The 15,281-nt window shown below is 37.2% G+C and overlaps 2 long non-coding RNA genes across 2 annotated transcripts in view; one reads left to right on the plus strand and one right to left on the minus strand.

Moving 5' to 3' along the window:
• Positions 1-15,281, minus strand: part of LOC102166571 — a 70,577-nt gene that overhangs the window by 34,316 nt on the left and 20,980 nt on the right. The gene's annotated exons all lie outside the window — the stretch shown is intronic.
• LOC100523296 lies at positions 207-9,883 on the plus strand. The gene is made up of 5 exons (XR_002340837.1): positions 207-1,496; positions 2,518-2,603; positions 4,936-5,044; positions 6,530-6,655; positions 9,769-9,883. It is a non-coding gene; the product is annotated as an uncharacterized LOC100523296 (long non-coding RNA).

Genomic DNA, 15,281 nt, shown 5'->3' on the forward strand with positions numbered 1-15,281 from the left:
AGACAATTGTTAGTCTCCATTCTGCAGATTTGTATCTCTATATGAATGGGAAAGTGTTATACCTTTAAGAGTCAAGCCTGGAAGGCAGAACCTTAAGAACAGGCTATCATTATATTTCAGGTTTCTTCTCTGTTACAGAACTACAATTCCTATTCAACCCTGCCGCCACATTGAAAGTCCTCCCTTGTCCAGCTCAAGGTATTTCCTTAAAAGATACCCAAGTGGATGTCAGCTCAACAATATGTCCTTATACATTTACAAAAGCTACTTTCTGATTAGGGCTTCCTTCCTTTCTGTATACTATTTCCCACACAAAAACTGGTATGTTATATAAAAGTAATTAGAAACCTGCTCACAGCTTCCTGACTACATTCACAAGAGTTTATATTCTACTGGCTTCAACAATATAACTACTAACACAGAAATTGCTCATTTAAGAAGATAAAAGTTCAAAATAACTTTATTGTTCATTCCAAAAACTACTTGAAAGACCCACCAACTCTTCAATAAAAAGTTCCAAATGACATTTTTCAACTCCAAGACCCTCTGAACTGTCTTAAAATTCTTGCCTTTTGGTGTCCACTAAACCTAAACCATTATATCACAATTCTTACTCAATCCTAATCACACCCTGCCACCTCAATGAAAGACCTGCTCTACACCAGACTTCAACATCTAAATAAATAGCCCTCCTGCTCTGCCACCTCTGAGACTCTAAGAAAGCTCTGTCCAGAGAGTGCTTTCCTGGCAGTGTTATGCAATAAAATCAGCTTTGCTTATCAAGTTGTTTGGCTGATATTTGGGAAGTACAGTATATGAAGATCATAGTCACACCGCTGTACATCATGTCACAGAGGACTGAGCTGAGATCCTAAGGCCAATATCTATAGATATTACTGGACCATACACTGACTGAATGACAATAAGTATATTCAGAGAAATCAGTTACCAGTACAGTGATTTGAATGTGCATTTCTCCAAGCAAAAAAAGAAACAGGTGAATGTATTCATCCTACAGATGTGAGCAAAGTCATTGCCAGTATGACAGAAAACCCAGAGGCAGAGAAAGAAACAGTTAATCAAAGCATGTATTAAAATAGGTATTAAAATCCTATAATATCTATTTCTATCATGGCCATCTTTCTGAGACATTCTCCACTAAGGGTAACCTGGGGCTGTCACCAGTCTGTGGATGCATAAGAAAGACTGGGTTGGAGGGAAAGAAACAAAAAAGAAAAAACACTTTTAAAATTTTTTTTCAAAAACCCACTCTTCCAGCCCCCTTTCTCGTCCTCAGGACACCTTGCAGTTCAGGCTTTCAGCCTCAGTGGCATAAAAAGTTCAGTATGTACAGCACACCTTCAGCCAGAGCACATGCGCGGGGCGTGTGCCCATTGTTGCGCATGCGCCTTGCTGTGCACTTTCCGTTGGCAGAGCTGGGCCAGTGTTGGACGTGTTCATCTCTTCTGTTCTTTCTGACTAGTGAAACTCAGCAGGTAGGTCCCCAGACTCGAACTGCCGAGAGTTTAGGGTGTGTGAGCGGATGGCGAGCTAGTGGGTCCAGGTGGTGCGCTCTGGGGCCTCTGAGGAAAGTCCCTGAGGTCGTCGTCCTTTTCCTCGCAGGTTTTGCAGCCTCCATGGCTCTCTTCGGGGTGGCAGGAAAGGGAGGATGGTGGGTGCCGAAGGGCGGGGGGGGGGTCAGGTGAAGGTGAGGAGAGTCTTGGGGGTCTTCCTTGAGGTTGTCTGGGTCCTGGAGGCCCTGGAACTGCTGACGGCACAGAATCCAGAGTCCACAGTTTCCCACAGCAGGTGGTGGGGCGGGTGGTCAAGGAAAGGCCTAGAAACTGGGAGCGCTGTGAGGTTGTGGCTGCGTCCTGAGATCTGTAGTGTCCCGCGCTGGGTGCCAAGGAAGAAGCGGGCCCTTTAGTCTGTATGCAGACTCGCCTCAGCCATAGACACTAGAAAACAGCCATAGGCAATATGTAAAGTATTGAGGCTTTCTGTGTGTTCCGACATAACTTTAAGGGGAATAAATGGGTCTTGTAAGTGGGAGTGTGACAAAAACAATAGTCACTCAAGTTGTAAATTTCCAGCAGCATTTCACTAAATGTCTTCAGGTGTTCCTGCTGTGGCATGGCAGTTAAGAATCCGACATTATCTCTGCAGCGGCTCAGGTTGAGGCTGAAGCATGGATCCAATTCCTAGCTCGGGAACCTCGATATGCCATGGGTGGGGCAAAAATCTTAAATGTCTTCTATGGGAATCCAGTTGTTAAACCAAACCGCATCTTTTGTCAGGTGCCTTTAAGGTGATTTCACCGCCAACCTGGCAAAGGTCAGTGGTTTTTCAAGTCCTTGTGTCTGGTGTGTACAGAAAGCACATACAATTATACCTACTCTGGAACTTATTTTGAAGCTATTTTCAAAGTAAAAAAAGAATTAAAAGAACATTTAATAATAGAAATGGTATAACTGTCCTCTTAAGTACATTTTCTGAATCACAGTATTCTGTTTTCAGTGTGAAATATGAGTGGGCATGTGAGATCGAGATCCATACCTGAAGGAAGACAAGATGATCAAGAATCTTACCAGCCATATAGCAATGTGAATACCCTTAACACTATTGAACTCTACACTTAAAAATTATTAAGATGGTAAATTTTAGGTTATGTGTATTTTACCACAGTTTCTCTAAGCTTAGTACAAAGCTACCTTAATCAAGACTAGCATTAGAGGTAGACATATGGATCAACAGAATAGAATTGAGAGTCCAAAAAACTCTTATAATTAATTTATTTTCAGTGGGGTGCCAAGACAACTCATTGTTGAAAAGATATCTTTTCAACAAATGGCACTGAGTCAACTGGATATCTACATGCTTTTACATGACATTGGACCTCTAACCACCACACCATATACAAAAATTAACTCAAACTTTATCAAAGACCTATATGTAAGGGTAAAATTATAAAATGCTCACAAGAAAACATAGTAGTAAATCTTCATGACCCTGGATTAGCTGATGGTTTCCTAGATACAATTCCAAAACACAAACAAGGGAAAAAAATACAAATTGGACTTTATCAAAATTAAAAACTTCTGTATGTCAAAAGACACCATCAAGAAAGTGAAAAAACTCACAGAATGAGAGAAAATATTTGCAAATCCTTTGATAATTTACTTACATCAGAATCTACAAAGAACTTTTACAACTCAGAAATAAAGAGACAGGAGTTCCCATTGTGGCTCAGTGGGTTAAGCCACATAGTGTCCATGAGGATGCGGGTTCGATCCTTGGCCTCACTCAGTGGCATGGGTTGCAGATGTGGCTTGGATCTGGTGTTGCTGTGGTGTAGGCCAGCAGTTGCAGCTTCAATTCAACCCCTAGCCTGGGAATTTCCATATGCTGCAGGTGCAGCTGTAAATAAAAAATAAAGAGACAAATAACCCAATTTTTACAAAACAAGCAAAGGATTTAAATTCACCTTTCTCCAAAGAAGATCTACAAATGGCCAGTTAGTATATGTAAAGATGTTCAACATCATTAGCCACTAGGAAAATGAAGTACTGGTACACGAGATCTCAATATGGATAAACCTTGACAATATTATGCTAAGTGAAAGAAGCTGATCACAAACGACTGCATGTTAAACAATTCTATCTATATTAAATGTCCAAAACAAATCCATAGAGACGAAAAAAGTGGACTAGCGGCTTCCAAGGGGCTGGGGTGAGGAGAATGAGGAGTGATTACTAATGGGCATGGGGTTTCTTTTGGGTGACAAAAAATGTTCTGAAATTAGACAGTGATGGTTGTTGTGCACTCTGTGAATACATTAATAATCACTGAATTGTATATTTTGAAATGGTAAATGTTATAGTATGTGGATTATATCTCAATACAGCTATTAATATATATTAAGCTTTTTTAAAAATTTTGAAATGTATTTTTTTCTGGAGATAGTAACTTTTTTTTTTTTTTTTTTTTGGCTTTTTGCCTTTTCTAGGGCTGCTCTCATGGCATTTGAAGGTTCCCAGGCTAGGGGTCTGATCGGAGCTGTAGCCACCAGCCTACGCCAGAGCCAAGCAACACGGGATCCGAGCCACATCTACAACCGACACCACAGGTCACGGCAACACCAGATCGTTAACCCACTGAGCAAGGCCAGGGATCGAACCCGCAACCTCATGGTTCCTAGTCGGATTCGTTAACCACTGCGCCAGGACGGGAACTCCGAGATAGTGACTTAATTTAAAAAAAAAAGAATCTTCCCAGCCAGTTGAGCCTGTTGTGAGTGTTTTGATATTTGAGGTTTTTTTTTTTACCAGAAAGTAATATTTTTGAAAATTTTGTACAGCTACTAGAGATACAGCAATAAAAGTTTTCCATGCTGATAAGGGGAATGGAATATTAATCCAGGAAGATTCTTCCTGAAAGAAACATTGATCCAGGAGAATTACATTCTGGGAGTTCCCTGGTGGCTCAATGGGTTAAAGATCCAAAGTTTTCACTGCTGTGGCTCTGGTCGCTGCTTGGTTCAGGTTCAATCCCTAGCCCAGGAACTTCCACATGCCATAAGCAAAGCCAAAACAAAATAAAGAGGATTACATTATGGTGTTGCCTGTGGAAATATGCACTCTGACTTTTTTCTCGTGCTTATTAGCAACAGACTGTATACATCCATCCCAGTGAAGTTTAAAATAGCTTCTAAAGTCCTTGTGGGTAACTTTTCTTGGAGTAAACACCCTGTGGGAAGAGTAACTTCATTAAAAATACGTATATAGAATGTTTTTAAATGTCTTTATACTTATTTATAACTAGATGTGTGTGTGTGTGTGTGTGTATATATATATATATATATATATATATATATATATATATATTATTGGCATGGATAAATAGAAATCTTTATTTGTGCACACACACAACCCTTAGGCCCAGCAGCCCAGTGATGAGCAACCTCAACAGGAGGAACCACCATCTAAGAGTCAGGACATTACACCTGATCAAGAGAAAGAGGATGGAGGAGCACCTGTGGTTCAAGGTGAAAGGAAGAGGAAGAAGAATGCCTGGGTGGGGCAGGGGTGTATGTGTACATCATGCATTATTACATAACAGGAGGAAAGAAAATAGTAGAAATTTCTAAAAATTAGTTGAAAATGTGAAGAGATTAGAGTTTGCAGCTTCATGCAATCCTTCCCTATTTCTGTGCTTGAAAATACAGTCTTTGATAAATCAGAGGATAATTTTAACTACAAAGTGAACATTATTTCAGTAGTTTAATATTTTTCTTCTTTGAATATTGTGTGGTCTTTTCAGTCAGAAGCATAAGCAACTTTGAATATCATGTGCAGGGTGCCTAGTCAACATATCTTATAATACCTGGGATAAAGCTTATTTGCATAGAGGTGTTAGCCCTATTTATAAATGAGAAAACTGAGGCTCTGGGATTGTGGCTTGCCAAAGAGTACTTGACTCATTAGGACATAGTTCCAAGGCTTGTGTTTTTCCTGCCATCTATGTCGTACAAAAAAACTGAATTGTTTTGTGTAAAATGCTCAATACTCAATTGTGTCTCTATGGTATACTCTTCTGGTATTGGCCCAGGAATAAATAGAGTTCAAAGGAGCAGGACAGAGACTCCAGAAAAGAGTTCAATGAGTGATAGCTACTGTGTCCTTTGACTGATATTTTGGTATGGTCAATTTGGTAAAAGCTGGATAATTCAGGATATTGGCATATAGGTAACTATATCAGTATGGTTTTTAAGTGTCTTTAAAAGGTGTTTAAATAGTTTTATGATTAGGAAAATCAAAGATATCTTAAAATTATCATGAAACAAATTATTTCTTCCAAATATAGTATTTTCATCAAACACTTATGGTCAGTTATTTACATAATTCAGACCATGGATTACTTTAGCCACTCACTAGTAAGAGGTTTCTATGATATGACTGACAACAAAGTTCATGAATTTCTTTCCACTCTTCTTCCTTTATTCTCACTGTAAGACAGAACTGTTGCTCTTTGTCACTAATAATTTGCTGTTATTTTTGATACTTTATTCTAAATGGAACTCATTTATGGATAGTTACATATAGGGCCTTTGCACCTAAGCATAGGTAGTAGTTAATTTTAACAAAATAAGTTTCAGATTACTTCAATAAGGGATGAGTGTCACTATGATAAGATTTTTCACAGACCCACAAATGCACTCAGCTAATCCTCCAGAAAATTACATTTTAGTTGCAATTAAAATCCTATCCACGGTATAAACGTTAGATTTCTTAGATAGCTGATACTCTCTACTTTTAAGACACTATGGTAATAAATAGGAAATGTAGCTGCAGTGTGGTTTAGGTGGTTATTTAAAATAAGGTCTCATAATACAGGAAAACAAAGAGTCCATCTTTCCATCACAATTATTTTTACACTAGCCTACAGGCTTTTATTTCATATATCTAAAAGAACATTATCATTTACTTATTTATATTTAATATTTACTACTTTAATTGATACCTTTTTTAAGGGTCTGACCTGGAAACTGATCTCCAGAAACCAGCTCCAACAAAGACTGAGGGTAGGGGCAGAGATAATCCTGCTGTCAGGGAGGAGATTCCATTATGTTCTGAGCCCATTAGAGTGCTGGAAGGAGGTATGTTATTTATCCACTAAGAGTGCAATTTATGTGGTTTCTGTTTTACAGAATATTATATCTTTAATAATATGGAGATAACATTACTGCTACTTAATATCAGTTTCTATGAAATATGCTGAGGCACTGAAGTAGGTTCTAGTACCAGCTCAAACATAATTTGTGTGGTGTGATTCTGGGAAATTCCTTAACTTCTAAACCCAGGTTTACTCTTATATAGTGACTTCCAATCAAATACAAAATCATTTTCAATGCTGCTTTTTGCATTCTCTGATTATGTTGGATAGAATACAGAGATATTCTGTTTTGCATGATTTGTGTACCATAAAATATCATCTTGAGTCAAATTTTAACATCTGAATTGAGATTTCATTGCTACTAAGGGTAATGAGTCAACACTCTGCTTGATGTTTATTTTTATGAATGGAGACATGGATTCCGGTTCTTAGATTCCATCATATTCTGCGTTCTCTAGCTCTTTAAATCCTTTCATCAATGAAGCCTTAAATGACAGAATAATAAAATGGCAAGAGATAGTCTAGTATCTCGCTTCTGTGGCTGATCAAGTTGAGAGGCTGCATTTTGTCAGTGATGCTCAAAGCAGGTGTAAGTAAGCTTCATATGCAAAGCATGCTCCCTCTTCACATTGTCAGTCTTAATGAACCACCACCATTCCTAAGAAAAATGCAGACACTATGATATAATCACTTCTAACCATATCAAAAGTGGCATATCAGCAGTTTCTGCCTTGGGACATCAGTTGATAGGATTTGAAGTTCAAGAACTACAACCTTAGGAATTCCTGCATAATCAACCTAAATATATTTTACATATGTGTTTTCAAAATTGCTAATCCTTGTAGAAGTTTAAGAGCTTCTGAATTTAAAGGAAAGACTTAATGTTTTATTTTTTTATTTGTTTTTGTCTTTTTAGAGCTGCACCCTTGGCATATGGAAGTTCCCAGGCTAGGGGTCGAAGCGGAGCTGCAACTGCTGGCCTACACCACAGCCACAGCAACGCAGGATCCCTAACCCAAGGACTTGATGTTTAGGTCAGAAATTAACTTTCATTAATCTTTCACTAAACTTTTTTTATTTTACATTGCTAAACCATTCATTAGAATATTTAGATTAGTTTTCAGACTACTTCCAGGAGCCTACTGAGCATGACTAAAATGTCCTCAAAGAAAGATCCTAGCCTTTAAATGGATATGTTATTATATAGATAATTATGGGAGCATCTAATATAAAAGGTAAGATAAAAAAAGAACAACAGAATAAACCTAAGGAAAACAGAAAGAGGTACTTAATAAAAGGTATGGATCCTTGGTAAAAGGAAAAGTAATGCAACTAATAAATCAGAAAGACTACTTTTTGAAAAAATATCTATAGAAGTTCCCACAGTACTGCAACGGAATCGGCAGCTTCTTGGGAGCACTGGGACACAGGTTCAATCCCTAGCCAGGTACAATGGGTTAAGGATGCGGCATTGCCGCAGCTGCAGCTCAGATCTGATCCCTAGCCTGGGAACCCCATCTGCCACAGGACGTCCATAAAAAAGATTTATAAAGCAGATCTGCTAGTTTACATAACCTTGAAGAAAATTGAAAATGCAGAAGTGTACACAATAAGGAATATGAACAAGATGCTAACAGTATTTTATATAATTGAAAGTGAATATATTCTTGAACGCTAATATTTTTAAAATATTGATGAAACAGTTGATATACTAGGAAAACATATATTATTTAAGATATCCCAGTAGAACCTGAATATCTAAACATCACAAATACCATGGGAAAATTTCTAAAATTTATAGGGGTTGTCCCTCAAAAACATTTAGCTAATAAGACAGTATTGTATACTTGAAAGTTGATGAGAGTTATATCTTAAGCATTCTTACCACAAAAAAAGTTAACTCTTTGAGACGATGGATGTTTTAATTACTTATTTTTATCTTGGTAGTCATTCCATAATGTGTGTGTATGTGTATGTCCACATAGATATATGTATATCATCATGTTGTACACTTTAAATATACAGAGTTGTATTTGTCAATTATTCCTCAGTAAATATTTTTTTGAAAAGCGCTTAACTTTTAGAAACAAATGTTTGGCTTGTCTAGGGCCTTTTCTTGCCCTCTCCCTTTCTTTTTCCCTCTCTCCATTTGTTTCTCCCTTCTTTTTGTCAGGCAGTAAGAAATGGTATGTATGTGCTTCACATTTTGATGTCAAAACCGATGCTAATGACTTAAAACTAGTGTGATTGCATACTATACAAATTGGAAGACTTTCAAGTGTTAAAAGGCATTACTCATAATTGCACCAGGACTACAGGTGAAAATGGGGACAAATGGTTACCCTACTTAAACAATCCCATAAGTGTTAAACCAGCCCAAAGAAACATTTTTGCTTCTACACAATAGAGGAAAAAAAGAAATGTAGTACTGGCTTTCTATTTACTTCACTTAAGCAGTAACAAATATGGCTTTACTGTTTTTGCTATCTTATATTCAGAATATTATTTCAAATTGAAGCATTAAAATGATAGGCTTTTGGGGGGGTAGGTCTTTTGGGGGTTTTTTTGTTTTTTTTTTTTAATTTTATGGTTGCACTTGTGGCATATGGAAATTCCCAGGCCAGAGATTGAATCTGAGCCACAGCTGCGACCTACAATGCAGCTGCAGCAACATGGGATCCTTTAACCCATTGCACTGGGTCAGGGATCGAACCCACACCTCTGCAGCAACCCAAGCCACAGCAGTCAGATTCTTAACCCACTACACCATGGTGGGAACTCCTAAATGATAGTTTTTTGTAAACTTCTTTCATTAGGTTTTTCTGTGTGTATTGTTTGGACTTTTAGTAAAAGTATGTGTGATTTTTTTTCCATTTAAAAGTGCATTCCAGTAAGTTCATTTTATTAAATGTATTCTGAACCTGAACATTATTTTTTGTTTCCTTGTACCAATAGAAAGAGTAACGTGTTTAAAAAATATTAGTAAAATATATACTTGGAAGTCTGTCTTATAAAACCAAACCTGTAGTGTCCTTTGTATAGTTTTAATGCAATCTAAATAAAATTCTGCTAAGTAATGTTATGTTTATCTTACAGGTGAAGGGGAGCCACAGGTTTAAACAAAAAACAAGCTGAAGGCATGCAAACTGTTCTTAAGCTGGATATTTGACTATTAAAATTCTCTCAATAAAGTTTCACAACTTTCTCCAAAGAATTTTGCAAATCTTTTGTTAAACTTATTCCTTAGCATTTTATGCTATTGAAAATTATATCAGTTAAAAAAAAGAAAATTATATCATTTTTGAAATTTTATGTTTTGATTGAGCTGGTATATACAGATATATTTGTACATTGGTATTCTCTCCAGCAATCTTGCTAAATATGCTTATCACTTCCAAAAGTTTGTCTAGCTCCTTTCTGACTTCAACATACTCAATCATATCTTCTTTGAATGCTATCAGTTTGTTTCTGCTGTTTTAAATATTATACTTTTTATAATGGAATTAGAAAGGTTTTGACATTTAACCATGTTTACTGTGAAGTAAAGGAAATTCCATTTTAATCCTAGTTTGCTAAGAATGTTTATCTTGAATATATGTTGTCATTCATCAAATACTTTATTGAGATGATCATAGGATTTTTTTTCCTCCACTAATCTGTTAATGTGAATTATGTAGGTAAATTCCTCTGTTTAAACCAACTTTGCACATTACTGGTGTGGGGGCGGGGAATTGGTTACAATATCCTTCTGAATAATCTATGTCCTAATAATTTGTTTAGGATTTTTGTGTGTGTCCTCATGAGTGGCACTAACCTATACTTCTAGTTTATGTACTCTTTCTTCAACTTTGGTATCAAGGTTATGCTAGCTTCATACAATGAATTGGGATATAAAACCTCTTTTTGTTCTCTACAACTGACGTCTGCAAGGCTGTGAGTAATATAGGGCCAGGCTTTCCTGTGATCATTTGTTTCTGGATTGCTTCCCTCTTTTAAGATTGGACTTTACTTAAAAGGCAAGATAGAAGGAGCAGCTCCAGGTTCCCACCCCTTCAAACTTTGTGAGGTACCCATCTTCCTTGCAAGATACCAGTAATAATGATGTCACTCTCAAAACTACCTGCTCCTGTATCTGTGCTGATAATAATCTTCTGTACACAGAAAGGTAAAAGCCTTTTAACTTGCTAAACTCTATTAACTTGCCTAGATGATTTTGATCTGTGCTGTATGGTCACGAATGGCTCACCAAACTCAAACCTGTGTATAGTTTTGATAATAACGCTATTTACTGAGTTCTTTTATAACAACAGGAATAATAACTCACATTTATAGGGTTTGTGCTTTCACCTACTTCCCTGTGCTAGATTCCATACATATATGACCTCATTTAATCCTCACAAGGCCAGAGAGTATACACAAAATTTATTTCTGATTCCAGTAAGAAGCAAATTGGGGTATTGAAGTCATAAGTTATAAGCACTTGCTCCTTTGCAAAGTAAATATTTCTGAAAATGTTGAATACAGAAGAACTAGTGTACATGATGACTATAGTGGTAATATGATATTTTCATAAAAGCTTAACATATTTTTTCAGTGCTTGCCATAAAGCCTTTGTTCTTCTCTTGAAAGAAATGTTTCCCAAAATGTGGCACACAGACCTCACGTGGTGTTCCAGATGAAATCACTGACAGAAAAAAATTTTTAAAGTTTTAATATAAACATATTTTGCCATGCTATTAAAAATATAACTAGAACACTAAATATATCTACAACCGTTTGTAGGGGGAAAAAAAAGAACTGATGTCATAAGCCCCATGGCAAAATGCCATAACATCTGCAAAAAGTTTGCTTTTCTTCAAAAGTTAAAGGCAGTGAGGGAGAAGCCACAAATCTTTCTCCCTCCACATAAAACTCCATCAGCCTAACAATCACATCTTAAAGTACCTCCAGAGGCTTTGTTCTAGCCTTATACCTTTATTACTGTATACAGTACAAGAATTACATCTCTGAGGCATCATTTACACCCTCACACACCAAAAACTACTTCTACAACAAAGGGCCCTACCCAGAATTCGCTCTGCTCAGGAAATGACAGGGGATTATTATAAGCAGTAGTTGTCCCCCCACCTTAAGAGGTTTAAAAATCTTTCCAGGTCCAAAAGGACTAAGATTCAAATCTAGTGTGAGACTTAAAGGTAGAGCATCCCATTTTACCACAAAATATATGACAAGCACCTAGGTTGTGAAGCTGCCTGAAAAATGCAGCTCCTAAGAAAAGAAAAATGAACCAGAGAAACTTGCTGAGGCAAAATGACTTATGTCTCATCTGTTCTGTCTCCTTATTAGCTATAGCATGAAACAACTATGGGTTTCAATGCTGGCCCTGACACACACGGTTTGATGGTGACAAAAACGTTTACATACTTTGGATCTGTTTCCCCATTTCTAAAATGAAAATGACAATATTTACACTAAATCATTGCTATGAAGAATAAATAACATGTATGAAGTAGTCATTGCATTGCAAATGGATGTAGTGTATTCTATCTTATTTAAACTTTCAAATATTTTTAATTTCATATGCCTTTACAATTACAAGTGATACTGTTGTTGAATATCAAGTAGGGTATAAGGCTAACTTTTAAAATTAATTTGAGGGAGTTCCCGTCTTAGAGCAGCGGAAACAAATCCAACTAGGAACCATGAGGTTGCGGGTTCAATCCCTGGCCTCGCTCAGTGGGTTAAGGATCTGGCATTGCCACGAGCTGTGATGTAGGTCACAGACGTGGCTTGGATCCCGCGTTGCTGTGGCTATGGTGTAGGACGGCGCCTACAGCCCCAATTAGACCCCTAGCCTGGGAACCTCCATATGCTGTTGGTGCGGCCCTAAAAAGGACAAAAAGACAAAAAAATAAATTTGAGTTCATAAATATATTTTGTTTAGATAAATATACTGATTAAATAGCAGTGTAGCTGGTGTCAGACATGGCATCCACTCTAAAGCTGGTTTGTAAATAAGGCTGCCTTACATCATGGTATGTTCCAAAAACTGCTCCTTGCTGTGTGTGATGTCAAAGAAAATAAGCCAATATTCTGTTCATGCAACTCAACACCAGAGTCTGGCAAGTGGTCAGTCTCTAAGTGGCACTGCAGCCACATGGTGCACTACTGTAGTTGTTAGGTTGACTTGTCATCCTTCCATAGACGACCAGTAGACAATGAGCCCAGAGTATTCAAACAGTTAACTTAGCGCAAAAGCAAGATGACCTTGGTGTCAGTTCCCTTTGTCCCTAGTCCCACAGTTTGACACTGAATCAGAAGTGCTCAATGACAAACATCACAGGTGATGAGTGTCTCTACTGCTAAGGAGCCCACAGCTAAACCGTAAGGCAGTGAGCAGTTCTGTAGTCTACAGCTGTACTCTCAGATGCAGGGTGGGGTGAGTATTGCTCTGCACTCAACTGAAACCAGAAACAGATGAGTTATAACCTTATATCAGCCTCCAGCCAGATAGGGAGGCAAGTGAGAAGCAGTTCCTCGCCATGTTACTGAACTCAGGTTTGGCTGTTCACTGCTCATAGGCCAATACTGGAGAGATGAGTATTGGCAGGAAAAAAAAATGTTGCTTTACTCAGGAGGCTGGTAACCTGGGAAGAAGGTGGACTCATGTCCAAAAGCCAACCCACACTGCCCATCAGGGAGCAAGACCTTTTAAAGGGTGGTTTCACGGAGAGGCAGAAGAAGGGGGATACATACAACATGCACAGTCAGCTCTGACAGTCATCTTGAAATTAGTCATGTGGTGGTCTGATCAGCATCATCTTGATTGTTTTAAGTACAGTTAATCTTCGATTCCAGGGTGGGTTTGTTCCCGTTTTCTTGAGACAAGTTCTCAGAACTGTGTAAGATGAAGCAGCTTATGTCATGGCTACAGTCTAGTCATCATATAGTTAACTTCTACCTGGTAAGGGTTTCAGTATCTGTAAAACAGCTCAAAAGATATGGCTCAGAAGATTATCTATAGCCTTTGAAGAGAAAATAAAGGTCCTTGACTTTGTTTAATGACTAAACTATTATTACCTGGTTGTATTTGTTTTCCTTTGCTTCTGTGTTTTCTCACTTCTCTGGTTAAATTTATCCTTTGGCTAAAGTTTTTCTACAGACAAAAGTCAGGTAGAGGACATGGGAGTGGGAGTCTGTCCTGGGAAGACCCCATAGATCCTGCTCTGTTACAACCAAGCTGCTTATCTCTCTTTGCTCACAGAGGAATCATAAGGTGTTCTGCCAAGACTCAGTTCAGCCTGCAATCTAGCCTTGCATCTATGCCAGTGGGAACTCCAGTATTTCATTGTTTTTGATACTATTGTGAATGGGACAGTTTTATTTCTTTTTCAGATATTTCATTATCAGTTTATAGAAATGCAACTGATTTCTGTATATTGATTTTATATCCTGTAACTTTACTGAAATCATTGATTAGTTCCAACAAACTTTTGGTTCAGTCTTTGGGATTTGCTGTATACAAAATTATATCATCTGCAAATGGCAACAATTTTACTTCTCCCTTTCTGTTTGGGTACCTTTTATTTCTTTGTCTTGCCTAGTTGCTTTAGCTAGGACTTCCAGTACTATATTTAATAAGACTGGTAAGAGTAGGCATCCTTGACCCTTGAAGAGTGTGTTCCTGATCTTAGAAGAAAAGCTTTCAGTTTTTTCTGTTGAGTATAATGCTAACAGTCATTTTGTGGAATGCAGCCTTTATTATACTGAGGTATGCTACTCCTATTCCCAATCTGTTGAGGCTTTTTATCATGAAAATCTGTTGTATTTTGTCAAATGCTTTCTATGTACCTATTGCAATGATCATGTGATTTTTATCTTTCATACTATTAATTCTATGTGTTGTATTTGTTGACTTGCATATGTGCATCCTAGGAATAAATCCCACCTGGTTGTGGTGTATAATACTTTTAATATGTTTATGAATTCAGTTTGCAAATATTTTTGTAGTTTTCAAATATTTTGTTGAGAATTTTTACATATGTAGTAATCACGGATATTGGTCTATATAGTTTTACTTTCTTGTAGTGTGCTTATCTGGCTTTGGATAATGCCAGCATTTTTGGATAATGCTGGTCATGTAGAATGAGTTTGGAAGTGTTCCCTCCTCTTTGATTTTTTCTCAGAGTTTGAGAAGAATTGACATTAATAATTCTTCTTTAATTGTTTGGTAAAATCCACCAGCAAAGCCGTCTGGTCCTGAGCTTTTTTTGTTGTTGGGAAGTTTTAAATTACTGATTCAATTTCCTAACTTGTTTATTGGTATTTCATATTTTCTGATTCTTCATGATTCGGTATTGATAGCTCATGTGTTTTGTGAATATACTCATGTGTTCTAAGTTACCCTTTGTATTTCTGTGATATCCATTGTTAGTTCTCCTTTTTCATTTCTAATTTTATTGATATGAGTCCTCTCTCTTTTTTGCCTAATAAGCCTGGCTAGGGGTTTATCAATTTTGTTGATCTTTTCAAAGAACCAGCTTTTCGTTTCATTGATCTTTTCTATGGTTTTCTTTGTTTCTATTTCATTGATTTCAGCTCTGATCTTT

The sequence above is a fragment of the Sus scrofa genome, chromosome X (assembly GCF_000003025.6).
Source record: "Sus scrofa isolate TJ Tabasco breed Duroc chromosome X, Sscrofa11.1, whole genome shotgun sequence".
NCBI lineage: Eukaryota > Metazoa > Chordata > Mammalia > Artiodactyla > Suidae > Sus > Sus scrofa.